Genomic DNA, 14,866 nt, shown 5'->3' with positions numbered 1-14,866 from the left:
GTGCTCTACTCCTGCCCATAATGAAATATTTACCTATAAGGAACATTGAAAAATATTTATTGTAAAAATGCAGACCCAGTGAAATGTAAGACACTATAGTACAGGAAAGTAGATCAGAGTACAGTACAGAACTATGAGACTGTACTGGTGTACTTTACTACCCTTAACTATATTGTATTCTACTTCCCTTTGATAAGAAATGACCATACTCTATTTATTTATTTAAAGTATGCTATGCACATTAATCAACATCAATATTAGAACAATGCAACATCAATGTGCCACGGTTAGCCAAAAGCTAATTTGCACCCATAGTTCCTGGGCAGGTAAGGGCCTTTAAACAGCCATTATACAAATACTCACTAAAACAATACAAAATACAAATACATTACATCCAATAATACATCATTCTAACAACAACAACAACACTATCATCAATTTTCATTTTACATATGATGAACCACACATAACTCATGTGTACATGTTTTTGATTTGAGCCATGTTTTAAATTAAAATTTTGAAATACAATATTCACTGCAGCTCCTCAAGTCCATGGGCATTGCATTCCAGTATATTGTAGCTCTAACAGAGAAGGCCGATTGGCCAATTTTACTCTGTCAGAAAGGGACAACACAATCTCCTCTAGTTACTGCCCTTGTTATCCTGGAGGTGCTTTCCTTGAGCATGATATGCCGACATAGGGGTGGAGGTGCAAGACCATCCAGGACCTTAAAGACCAGGCTTGCATCTACATACTGCTTAAAGCTTTCCAGACTAAATAAATTGTGTTTGTAAATTATATGACAATGGTGGTAACTGTTTGGTTTTTTATCAAAAATCTTAAGTGTTTGTTTGTAAAGTGATTCAATTGGTTTCAGAATAGTAGCTCCTGCTTGTGACCAGCATGTGAGGCAATATCTCAGATGTGAGGCAATATCTCAGATGTGAGAAGATCATAGCATGCATATATAGTTTGGAAGCCTCCAGAGGAAGGAAAGGTCTTATAAACCCAAAGTAGGATAATCCAAACTTGACCGTGTTAACCACCTTCTTCACATTTCTTAAATGTCAAGTTAGAGTCCAAAATGATGCCGAGATACCTGAAATTAGACACAACTTTCAGATTCTCCATATTTAACAAGAACAGCTCATTGGGAAGAATCTTTTTTTTTTTTTTTGAGACCTACATGCAGTCTTATCAATATTTAAATGCAGGCAGAAATGTGTCATCCATTTAGAAACATGTACCATAGCTTCAGTTAACTTGTTAACAACTAGTTGTCTATTTTTTAAGTATACATACAGAACTGTACCGTCTGCATACATCTGCATGTTAACTTGTGGGCAAGCAAGTGAGAGATCATTTACATAGATGGTAAACAGAAGGGGGGCTATGTTATAATAAATTGAGTCTGACTGAGTGTTCCCCAGACAAACACTTTGACTTCTGTTTGCTAGATAGGAATACATCCAACTAATAACTTCAGTGGACACATTAAGGGAGGATAGTTAGGATAGGAAGACCTCATGATTCACAGTATCAAAGGCCTTTTTAATATCCAAAAAGACTGTGCTGAAATCACCATCTATGTCCAGTTTAAATGTAATGATCTCCAGAAAAGAGTAATTGACTGTTTCAGTAGAATGGTTACTTCTGACTCCAAAATGCATTTGATGTATGAAGTTACCCTGAATGAGGTGATCAGTCAGATGATCAGCCACCCATCTTTCCGCTATACGCTTTGATAGCACTAGAGAATGCTTATAGGTCAGTAATTTACCACCCCTGTTGGGTCACCAGATTTTAAAACAAGTATCACTGCAGCAGACTTCTAAGCAAGACCCCAATTATGTTTTATTAATGGATTTACATTCATAATGTAGAGTAAATTGCCAGAGTAAATTCTCTGTGGTTAAAGAGGAAATACTTAATTTCAGTTGTATTATTGTAAAATAGTTACATTTATGCTTAGCCTGCTCAAATATTAGGTTTAATTTATACCAAAGATGATACCTAGGGCTAAATAGTCTTGTAAAAATGTTGGCAACAACCATGACTTAAAGTTAACACTCAGCTTTAAGGAGCGGCAACATGCTTGCCAATAAGGGTTGCAACTGATATCAGCTGTGCGGGTGATTTTAGCTCATGTTGATGTTTTAACGAGAGGTTATCTTGTGTTAAGACGGTTCTCAATTTTCTTTGCAATTGACCCATAGGGTTTTTTAAATACTGTACATTGGACACGGAGTATGCAAAACAACCGAGGGTTGATGTCCGCTCTCCTGCGGAAATCCAATTAGAATAAAATAATAATCTGTCAGTTAAAGCTATCTGTTTTGTTTTACATTGGATACGTCTCAATCCCCCACATCCGCAGTGAAAGGTGACAGAGCTAGAGCGGTGTCAGACCAAACAATATTTTTCTGCAGCGTCCGAAGTGTTCTGCTCTATGACCCCCAAAAGCGTCTTGGGACTCGTCTGAATTCGGTACAGCCAATCTGCCAACTTCTGATATGACCGATCTGTGTAAAGGTAAGACTCTCACATACATATTGGATGCCCACAGGTCTCACAAGACTCATCTGAAGGTACCAGTCGAAAACATTTATGGAAGCATACAGTATATGGAGCCTGTTTAGAGCCAAAAATAAGGGGTTAAATACATTTAAAGAAGATGTTTCCTGATCTTTCTTATACTGTATATAGGTCATGGCTCCCAAGTGGCGCCGCGGTCTAAGGCACTGTTACTATCATATATATATACACTTTTATTAATATATATTTTTCAGAACATTAACCGTGTGTAGGTAGATACAAATTATTTGTTGCAAGTAGGGGAGGGGGGGTTCCCACCTAGCTCGGCTATTAGACAATTCTTTAGTAAAGGTTGAATAGTCTATTGTTTAGCTAATAGCCCATCCTAGAAATGTTGATAGCAGAATGCACAGCCTGCTACGCTTGTGAAAAACGAATAATACTTTTCCCCCTTTCCACTTGTTAAATATTCCAATTAATATGTTTTTTTGCCACAATAGGCCCCAACCCCAATTATTACATTTGGGCACAGTCGATAGCGTGCTGGACTTCGGGTTAGAATGTTGAGGGTTTGAAACCTGCTCCCTGCTTGTTTCATTACATTATTATGTGCTGGTCTGAGAGCAAATAATCTGGATTGTTACTCCCATCTCGTTCCTCGCCCTCTTCCATGCGTCATTCTCCACCTGAGTGGCTCGCTTGTGGGCGTGCTGGCAGGATATGGCAGCACCTTCGGTTGTGCGTCAAGACTTCAGCTTAGCAAGTTTGTGTGAAGGTCTGGTTATTCACAGGAAATGGTAATATGCTCTAAAACACTGGTTAAAAATAAACTTTGCTGTACTGTTTTTAATCGTCCACATGGCTGGGAGAACCTCCTCAGATTAATGCAGATGAAGGGAGTTAGATATGCATCGGATGTGTAGTGTATTGTTTTTTTCTTTGTATATATGAATTACAAATCAGTCTTTACTTAAATCATGTTTTTAGTCTATTGCATAGTTACAATGTGTAATCATTGATGTCCCAGGAGCAGGAGTGGTAAACACTGTTGAAGTGTATAATTGAAATAGATACATGCAGACACAGCATCATTCAAAGAATGGAGTTTGATACACCTGGTATTGGATATGACTGAAAATAAAACTTGCTAAATATTTTTGTAAATGTATTTTAAGACCAAAAATTATGCACAATCGTTTTCTCTACAATAACTAACACATTTCTCTCAATTGTACAAGTTTTGCTTGACACGTTATGACATTATAATTACTTACATTTGCATCCACCGTAATGTTTTTGTCAGACATCTTTGCTGAAGAAAGTCACCAGCGACGGGTGGCATAACGTCATTTGAACCACTCGTTATGATTGGTCATATAAAAACCTTGGAACCCAAATGCATAATGAGTGCTCTAACACCTCCCTGCGGTGGTCTGGAGCAATGAAGCCGTGACGCTGGGTACCTCCATGTCCGCGGCGTAAGCTCGCAACTTTTAAAGGAGGAACCAATCTACTACATCTAGACTACATATTGATTTGAAATTGTTCCACTGGCCTGAGACTATGTATGAAAGTTATCAGAGGAGGCCAAATGCTCACTGGCATCAATCAATCAAATGCTACGGGCATGTCATACTCTTTTTGTCCAGACAGCGTCAGATACATGGGATACACATACTTAGGGGCGCTATTTCCCTCACAGGGATGATTTCTCCTGTGAGATACATTCAGCCACTTCCAAATTTAAGGAAAATTATGAAAACACAAACAATACATTTTTTTGTATTTACATTTTTTGGGTCCAATTTTTGGGGATGCATTGCTTCCCTTGGCATCCATGAATACCCACCACTTGTGTGAGATGCCAAAAGCCTTCACCAGCCTCCAACCCCAAAGAGCCATAAAGTCAGAGAGAAAGTGAGAGAAAGAGTGCAGAGAGAAAGAGACAGCCCCTGAGCACTGTGAATTAGGTTTAGTTGAGTGAGTGCAGGGATTATCCTGCCCGATGAAATAGACTTGCTGTTTAGACAGGGATATAGTATTTAAACAGAGTGATTTCTCTGGCAGGCTGCGCACTGCTGCCACACACACTCGTATTGATTTTTGGGGGATTTTTCATAGGGCGAAAAAAGCTTGGTACTTTCTTCTTTCGGATCTAAACATTGTCATGTCATAAATACACAAGGCCAGGAAGAGATGAAGCGAGAATTGTCAATAAGTCTAAAGGACGAAACTAGGTGTTTATGCATGGGCAGGGTTAAAAAAAACAATCTTCAGCCAGTGGATGGAAAAAGTACCCAAATTGCCATACTTGAATAAAAGTAAAGATACCTTAATAGAAAATGACTCAAGTTAAAGTGAAAGTCACCCAGTAAAATACTACTTGAGTAAGTCTAAAACTATTTGTTTTTAAATATACTTAAGTATCAAAAGTAAATGTAATTGCTAAAATATATTGAAGTACCAAAAGTATAAATCATTTCAAATCCCTATAGTAAGCAAACCAGACGATGTTCTTGTTTTTTAAATTGACGGATAGCCAGGAGCACACTCCAAACTTCAGACATCATTTAAAAGTGAGTCCACCAGATGCAGTAGGGATGACCAGGGATGTTCTCTTGATAAGTGTGTGAATGGACCTTCAAAATGTACTTTGTGTTACGATCAACTAGGAGTGGTGGTGGGTGGAATCAGGCGCAGAGAGCAGAGTTCAGTCTTTCTTTCAAATTTATTCCCCAGCGCAACAAAACAGTCACGCCAACACACAGGGCGTATATAAGTTGCCAGTCCAAACAACAGGACAAAATAGTCCGGAGAATAAATATACGAATAACTCACACCATCAAACACAGAGTAACACAAACAAGCCCGCACAAATACCCAGCGGGCCTAGTGCCCTTAAATACCCTACAAACAAACCCTAATACAAAACAGGTGTACCCAATTACCCAATAACCAAAAACAAACGGAAAGGGAATCGATGGCAGCTAATAGGCCGGCGATGACGACCGCCGAGCACCGCCCGAACAGGAAGAGGCACCGTCTTCGGCAAGGTTCGTGACACTTTGGGTGTCAGGGAAATTGCAATTGAGTAAAATGTAGTGAATAAAAAGTCAAAGTAATCAACAATACAAATAGTAAAGTAAGTCAGTTAAGAACAAATTCTTCTTTATTATGACAGCCTACCCCGGCCAAACCCTAACCCGGACAACGCTGGGCCAATTCTGCGCCGCCCTATGGGACTCCCAATCACAGACAGTTGTGATACAGCCTGGAATCGAACCAGGGTCTGTAGAGCCCTGTATGCACTCAAAGTTCTATATCCACTCTAATCTATAATAACACCCTACTGTCCTGTCTTTATATATCCCCCCAGAAAATACTGTATGTAAGAATGGTGGAATTCCAATTTCCTTTAAATGAAGTGGGGAAAAAGGTTTAACCATACTATATCATAATGTTCTATCCCACATACACGCATACATAGCAACTAAAGTAGCATGTTGGCACGGGAGTACAATAAAGTTTGTGGACATGGAAGCTGAACATGGAAGCTTAACATTTCTCTCTAAAATGGAACAATTAATGCTTCCTCTTGGTTGAGACATACCTTTTCCAACGACAGACACAGCATTGTTGAATCTAAATGTTTCTCTCTGACAAGAAGCAAGTTACTCTTTGAATGTTTTCTTTTGTTGAGACTGAACTTTTCCAATGACAGTCACCTAAACTTCGCATTCGTTGCAGTCTCCCACAAAAAAACACTGCGATCTCTGACCTCTTTTTGCTTCTGCCAATAAGGGCATTTTCATCTAAAAAGACCCATGAGCACCAACATGTGACGTTTATAGGAGCATGGCAAATTGGGTGTGAAATGAAAGGGATATTTCACCGTTGCTCCATTTCACTATGTATGTCAATTCATATGTTATTATTAACATATCACGTGTCATAACAATTTGAGAATTTCATCAACTACACTCAAATACGAACATTTACAAATACATCTCGGTAGAAACGGGCCAGCTACATTGTCTGGTTGTAAGAAAACCACAATATACAGAATTCATAGCAATTTCAGGAAGTAGAGGACTGCCCTGCTGAGGTGTGAGAAATATCAAAATGTCTGGATTTCCAGAGGTTTTCAAAATGCAGCTGAAGTTTCAACTGATGGGTTTGTCATGTCTTTGAACATTGAAAAGCGATGATATTCCAGAGATTTCCCCTTTACTTCAGAGGGAGCTATCCGATCAGCCAAGATCAGCGCAGCAAAAAATATGTCAAGGTGAGGTAACATAGCTAACTAGTTAGCTAACAAACTGCATATGTGTATCTAAACCATAACATAGCTATCTAGCTTTCATAATGTGCTAGCTAGACATTGCAAAGCATATCAATGTAATTAGGCAGCTGCTATTTGGCAATGTAACTTTGCAAGCTAACATTAGCTAACCATTAGCTAGCTAACTAACTAACTTACCACGGAGCCTAACATTACTATTTAGCGTCCGTTTCCCAAAAGCATCTGCAGAGGCATCAACATCAATCTCAGCACCAGGAATTAGTGTGTCACCTAATATCTTACTAAAATCTACAAAATCTTTCCATAACTCCATGGTGAGCAAATAAATATACGAAAGCTAACGTACGCTAACCTCATTCCATACAAATGTGCGCAACCGCGACATTCAAACGAGGCTGCAAAGAAAACTAATGGGACTGTAGCGACTGTCTTGACATCAAAATCTGGGGTGTGAACTACATTTCTATTCAAGCGCTGATTGACATGGTAATGGCTCTATAGTATTGGAAAAAAGTTGGAAAAAAATGGACCCCGCTGACGCTGTACGTTATATCGTGACGTGTCATGGCATAACGTACAGCACGCAAAAAGCAACTAATTCTGTCTTACAACCTCTCTCCACCAGGTGTAGCACTTTTCTCATCATTTAAAAACAAGAAAGGAACAGGGTAAGGGGGATACCTAGTCATTTTCTGCATCATCACTGCAAGCTATCATGACTCACAAACGCCGCTGTTTACTTCTGAAGATCGGGTTTTTAGAGCGGTGTTAAAGTGATTCAAATTCGACACAAACCTTCAAATAGGTACAGTGCCTTGCGAAAGTATTCGTCCCCCTTAAACTTTGCGACTTTTTGCCACATTTCAGGCTTCAAACATAAAGATATAAAACTGTATTTTTTTGTGAAGAATCAACAACAAGTGGGACACAATCATGAAGTGGAACGACATTTATTGGATATGTATCCTATGCACATACTTCCACACAAACAGTAGGTGAGTTTTATCTCTATAGTTCTCACCACTGTGTATCACTGCCCAGCCGACAGTTCCATTCCCCCGAGATTAGGGAAACCTTGAGAAGTACTCCCTATGCTCTCATAGGTTCCTCAGAGGCCTAGCCAGGTCGGTAGAAACAGTTTTAATTGTTCTTCGGTATTTTCCTAGGCACCCACATACAAGTTCAAATCCAAAGCAACACCTTGCTCAGACAGTCTGTGTTTTTCCACTATACAGATACATTGTTTAACCTAATTCCGACTAAAACTACACACATCAGATTAGAATTTTATGATTCTAATCAATTTCATACAGTTTTATAAGGTTTCAGAGTGTAATTATTTTATCATTATCTTTCAACATATATGTTATTTTATCACAAACCTATGCTGGCACTAAGACCACACTCAACGAGCTGTATAAGGCAATAAACAAGAGAATTCTCATCCAGAAGTGGCGCTCCTAGTGACCGGGTACTTTAATGCAGGCAAATTGAAATCCGTTTCACCTCATTTCTACCAGCATGTTACATGTGCAGCCAGGGGGAAAAAACTCTAGACCACCTTTACTCCACACAGAGACGTGTACAAAGCTCTCCCTCACCCTCCATTTGGCAAATCTGACCATAACTCTATCCTCCTTACTTGTGCTTACAAGCAAAAACTAAAGCAGGAGGTAACAGTGACTCACTCAATACGGAAGTGGTCAGATGCTAAACTACAGGACTGTTTTGCTAGCACAGACTGGAATATGTTCCTGGGATTCTTCTGATGGCATTGGGGAGTACACCACATCTGTCATTGGCTTCATCAATAAGTGCATCGACAACGTCGTCCCCACAGTGACTGTACCTACAGTGCCTTGCGAAAGTATTTGGCCCCCTTGAACTTTGCGACCTTTTGCCACATTTCAGGCTTCAAACATAAATATATAAAACTGTATTTTTTTGTGAAGAATCAACAACAAGTGGGACACAATCATGAAGTGGAACGACATTTATTGGATATTTCAAACTTTTTAAACAGATCAAAAACTGAAAAATTGGGCGTGCAAAATTATTCAGCCCCCTTAAGTTAATACTTTGTAGCGCCACCTTTTGCTGCGATTACAGCTGTAAGTCGCTTGGGGTATGTCTCTATCAGTTTTGCACATCGAGAGACTGAAATTTTTTCCCATTCCTCCTTGCAAAACAGCTCGAGCTCAGTGAGGTTGGATGGAGAGCATTTGTGAACAGCAGTTTTCAGTTCTTTCCACAGATTCTCGATTGGATATCCTCATGATCAGTCTTCATGTCTTTCCAGGAGACTTGCAGTACAAAAAAATATTATGTAAGAGTTCGAAGCAGTGGGTGGAGAAAAAAGTGTATGAGAGACTTGTCCACCTGGCTGTGGAGTGAAGAAAGGACCAGACGTCTGTATACAAGGAGCCAGAGTCACTCACCCCAAACCAAACATACCTACCAACATTGCCACAGCTTCAAAGCTAGCTACACCGGCTGCCATTACCCAACACCAGAAGAACATTCAACCAACACAACATCCATAATCAGTTAGACTGATGTTGTTGTATAAAATAGAATGCCTAGTATGCTCACAACTGCATTGTGGAATAGATATTGCAAGCTGTAGTGCATATGTTATTGTATATCATCATTTTTACAAGCGTACTGACAAGTGACTAAATGATTCCAACTGCATTAGAAACCAATAAAGTATTTACTACCATTTCATTGTGATATTAATGAAATGTATATGGATGAACTAGCTTCCGTCTTACTACTAAAACAAATAATACAGGGAGTCGGTGTATCCTTTAACCTGTTTTATTCACGTTTTCAAGTAATGCTGACAAATCATTCATTCTGATTCTTGTATATTCTAATGGACACATATGATGCATGGAAAATAAATTTTTTAAGCTTGTACTGATTATGATGAGCTAATACTAAGCTAATTGCCAGCTATGTGTGGCGCAAAGTTTATTTAGTTTATTTAGTTTATTGATATCATAAAATGTATATAATTGTAAAGCTCCGGGTGTCGTCGGTGTGGAGTCAGACGCAGGAAACATAGAGTGCGATGCTGTGCTCTTTAATGCACAAAACGCAACACAGGGTGCTCACAACTAAAATGCACGACCAGGAACAAACACGTTCCTCACCTACAAAACAGGTCACAATAAATAATCCCGCACAAAGAACCAGGCGGGCCGGCTGACTAATAACGCCTCACTAATTATACCCAACTCAAAACAGGTGTACTCAATAAACACATATAAGGAGGGGGAGGAAAGAATCAGTGGCAGCTAGTAGGCCGGCGACGACGACCGCCGAGCGCCACCCGAACGGGAAGTGGAGCCACCTTCGGACGGAGTCGTGACAGTACCCCCCACCACTGGCCTCGAGGTCCGGATGGAGGCGATGGAAATCCCTCAACATTGTACCCAGCACCTCTCCTCCGGACCGTACCCCTCCCAGTCGACGAGGTACTGCAGGCCCCTCACCCGGCGTCTCGAGTCCAGAATGGCCCGTATCGTATACGTCGGGGACCCCTCGATGTCCAGAGGGGGAGGAGGGACCTCCGGCACCTCACCGTCCTGTAGGGGACCAGCTACCACCGGCCTGAGGAGAGACACATGAAACGAGGGGTTAATACGATAATAGGAAGGGAGTTGTAATCGATAACACACCTCGTTTATTCTCCTCGGGACTTTGAAGGGCCCTACACACTGCGGCCCAAGCTTCCGGCAAGGCAAGCGGAGGGGCAGGTTTCCCCCGGTATAAACACGGGGGCCTCACTGCGGTGGCGGTCAGCACTCCTTTTTTGCCGTCCACTAGCTTGTTGAAGGGATTCCTGGACGGCCCTCCAGGTCTCTTTGGAGCGCTGCACCCATTCCTCCACCGCAGGAGCCTCGGTCTGGCTCGGATGCCACAGTGCCAGGACCGGCTGGTACCCCAACATACACTGAAAGGGGGACACATTAGTAGAGGAGTGGCATAGTGAGTTCTGGGCCATTTCGGCCCAGGTGATGTATCTTGCCCACTCCCCTGGCCGGTCCTGGCAATACGACCACAGAAACCTACCCACCTCCTGGTTTACTCTCTCCACCTGCCCATTACGGGGTGATAACCGGAGGTCAGGCTGACCGAGACCCCCAGACGCTCCATGAACGCCCTCCATACTCGGGACGTGAACTGGGGGCCCCGATCAGAAACGATGTCCTCCGGCACCCTGTAGTGGTGGAAATGCAATAACCCAGAAAGGAGACGGCTTGTTTGGAGAACACACAATTCTCAGCCTTGACGTATAGGTCATGCTCCAGCAGTCTACCAAGCACCTTGCGTACCAGAGACACATGCGCGGCGTGAGTGGCTGAGTAGATCAGAATGTCATCGATATAAACAACCACTCCCTCCCCGCGCAGGTCTCTGAGAATCTCGTCTACAAAGGATTGGAAAACGGCTGGAGCATTCTTTAACCCATACGGCATGACGCAGTACTCATAGTGGCCCGATGTGGTACTAAATGCGGTTTTCCACTCGTCTCCCTTACGAATACGCACCAGACTGACTATACGCGCTCCTGAGATCCAATTTTGGGAGGTAGTGGGTAGCTGAACCCCACTGTGATAGCATTTAGACCTCTATAATCAATACACGGACGCAAACCTCCCTCCTTTTTCTTCACAAATTAGCTAATTCATATAATGGTTTGTTTTAGCCAAGAGTTAGCTAAATGTGACCGCTTGTGTTAGGTCCCTCTTTCCTCAGTTAGCGCTATGACTAATGTAGCCTACATTTTCCAGTTTGGATGAAAATGGTGTTATGCTGTCGCTACTTCTGTGAATGTCTGAACATTGCATCCAAAAATAAACTGCTCGCATTGAGCACATAATGTTGTAAAGACCGTGTTTTTGCAAAATGTAAAAACAGTGTGGCCAGCTCAAACGCCGACTGTTGCGTTAATCGGAACTGGATGTTCTAAATAAGTGTTCTAATCACACCGATTTTAGTGTATGCTGCAGGGACCACTGTAGAATGATCACACCCGTGTGTTCATACGTGTCAATGGGTTAATTTAAGTTTAGTTACTGACTATTCCGCAGTTTTTGTTCCCCTGCCTGTTTATTGATGTATTGGTGACTGAAGTTGGCAAGAAAAATGCCCCTCCTAATTTCACTGCAAATTGGCTGTGTTATATAATTTGACTAATTAGGCTTGTGCACATTTACATTAGTGTTTCATTTGCTTGTTAGCTGACTTCATGTTTGTGTTGCATTTCAGGTGGAGTGGCATTGCTGGCAGGCCACTCTCCATATTCACAAACAACCTCAGAGTAGGAGTACTTCATTTATGATCAGTCTTGCCTTCACACTGAGTACAATTACATTGACAATGGGGAGGTTATCCGAGATCACTGTCACTACTCTGAGACGCATTGTGAATATGGGCCCTAGAAGAAATCTGTTGCCCAATAACTTGCAAAGCACATGACCCTAGAGCAGGAGGAGGAAACCCTATTTCTGGAGTGCCGCAGGTACTGAAGGATTTTGTTCCAACTCTTGGGTGTGCCGGTGTGTGGCTTTGAAGCCACAACCCAACGCTTCCTTGTTTTTCAACTGGTCGTTCAGTACAGCATCGCTTCTGTTCACTTGAACGATCTATTATGTTATGTACTGTACACAGCCATGACCAACTAAGCTAATTGATCAGTTCAGTGATTACCTAAATTAAACACATCTTGTCTTCCAGGCTGCATAAATCAAAAACATGAAATGCCTGCTGAACTGCGAGACCAGGGTTGCCTTCCCCTGACCTAGAGAGAAAACACACAGACACTCGGACCTCCGTGGAATGAGTTTGACACGTGTATTAGTCAATGCTTATGAACTAAATATTGTATGTGAATTTTCATATCAATAACCACGTTTCCATCCACAGTTTTCGTTCTGTTACATGGGTATTGATGGTCACCTTTTTAGATGCTTGTCTCCCTTTGCTGACCGTTAGCTCACTTAATGTTACCTGGACCTCTGTCATGTGACCTGGCTAATCAGGAAGTAGTGTGTTAATGCAGAACTCCTTTTACTTATTGTAATCCTCTTCAATCTGCCATCATTGTATGTCTTCTGAAGCATTGTTGGTATGCATCTCCATATTTCCTTTGATTCATTTTATTATCATTTTGGATAATAAAGTTCAGTTCTATTTTGTGATGCAAAATGCTAGCATAGCCTTGGCACTGTTGGTTTACATGTTAAATCTACGTACTTTCTTGTTGTTTTCTTATGTAAGTCTATGCTAGTTGTGTGCTAATTTTAAATACACTGTACATTGAGCAACATTGGTTGTAGCTGTATTTAGCTGTCATTTTGTTTAGGCTTTATACCATACTGTTGGAGGTTACTTCTGAACAAAACCTATGTATGGGTTTTAGACCCCATCATAGCACTGAGACGGCACTTGTGAAGGTGGTAAATTACATTTTAATGGCATCGGACCGAGGCTCTGCATCTGTCCTCGTGCTCCTAGACCTTAGTGCTGCTTTTGATACCATCGATCACCACATTCTTTTGGAGAGATTGGAAACCGAAATTGGTCTACACGGACAAGTTCTGGCCTGGTTTAGATCTTATCTGTCGGAAAGATATCAGTTTGTCTCTGTGAATGGTTTGTCCTCTGACAAATCAACTGTAAATTTCGGTGTTCCTCAAGGTTCCGTTTTAGGACCACTATTGTTTTCACTATATATTTTACCTTTTGGGGATGTTATTCGAAAACATAATGTTAACTTTCACTGCTATGCGGATGACACACAGCTGTACATTTCAATGAAACATGGTGAAGCCCCAAAATTGCCCTTGCTTGAAGCATGTGTTTCAGATGGCTGCAAACTTTCTACTTTTAAACTCGGACAAAACAGAGATGCTTGTCCTAGTCCCAAGAAACAAAGAGATCTTCTGTTGAATCTGACAATTAATCTTAATGGTTGTACAGTCGTCTCAAATAAAACTGTGAAGGACATCGGCATTACTCTGGACCCTGATCTCTCTTTTGAAGAACATATCAAGACCATTTCAAGGACAGCTTTTTTCATTCTACGTAACATTGCAAAAATCAGAAACTTTCTGTCCAAAAATGATGCAGAAAAATTTATCCATGCTTTTGTCACTTCTAGGTTAGACTACTGCAATGCTCTACTTTCCGGCTACCCGGATAAAGCACTAAATAAACTTCAGTTGGTGCTAAATACGGCTGCTAGAATCCTGACTAGAACCAAAAAATGTGATCATATTACTCCAGTGCTAGCCTCTCTACACTGGCTTCCTGTCAAAGCAAGGGCTGATTTCAAGGTTTTACTGCTAACCTACAAAGCATTACATGGGCTTGCTCCTACCTATCTCTCTGATTTGGTCCTGCCGTACATACCTACACGTACGCTGCGGTCACAAGACGCAGGCCTCCTTATTGTCCCTAGAATTTCTAAGCAAACAGCTGGAGGCAGGGATTTCTCCTATAGAGCTCCATTTTTATGGAACGGTCTGCCTACCCATGTCAGAGACGCAAACTCGGTCTCAACCTTTAAGTCTTTACTGAAGACTCATCTCTTCAGTGGGTCATATGATTGAGTGTAGTCTGGCCCAGGAGTGGGAAGGTGAACGGAAAGGCTCTGGAGAAACGAACCGCCCTTGCTGTCTCTGCCTGGCCGGTTCCCCTCTTTCCACTGGGATTCTCTGCCTCTAACCCTATTACAGGGGCTGAGTCACTGGCTTACTGGGGCCCTCTCATGCCGTCCCTGGAAGGGGTGCGTCACCTGAGTGGGTTGATTCACTGATGTGGTCATCCTGTCTGGGTTGGCGCCCCCCCTTGGGTTGTGCCATGGCGGAGATCTTTGTGGGCTATACTCGGCCCTGTCTCAGGATGGTAAGTTGGTGGTTGAAGATATCCCTCTAGTGCTGTGGGGGCTGTGCTTTGGCAAAGTGGGTGGGGTTATATCCTTCCTGTTTGGCCCTGTCCGGGGGTGTCCTCGG

The sequence above is a fragment of the Oncorhynchus kisutch genome, linkage group LG8, assembly GCF_002021735.2.
Source record: "Oncorhynchus kisutch isolate 150728-3 linkage group LG8, Okis_V2, whole genome shotgun sequence".
Lineage (NCBI taxonomy): Eukaryota > Metazoa > Chordata > Actinopteri > Salmoniformes > Salmonidae > Oncorhynchus > Oncorhynchus kisutch.
This window is presented reverse-complemented; position numbering follows the sequence as displayed.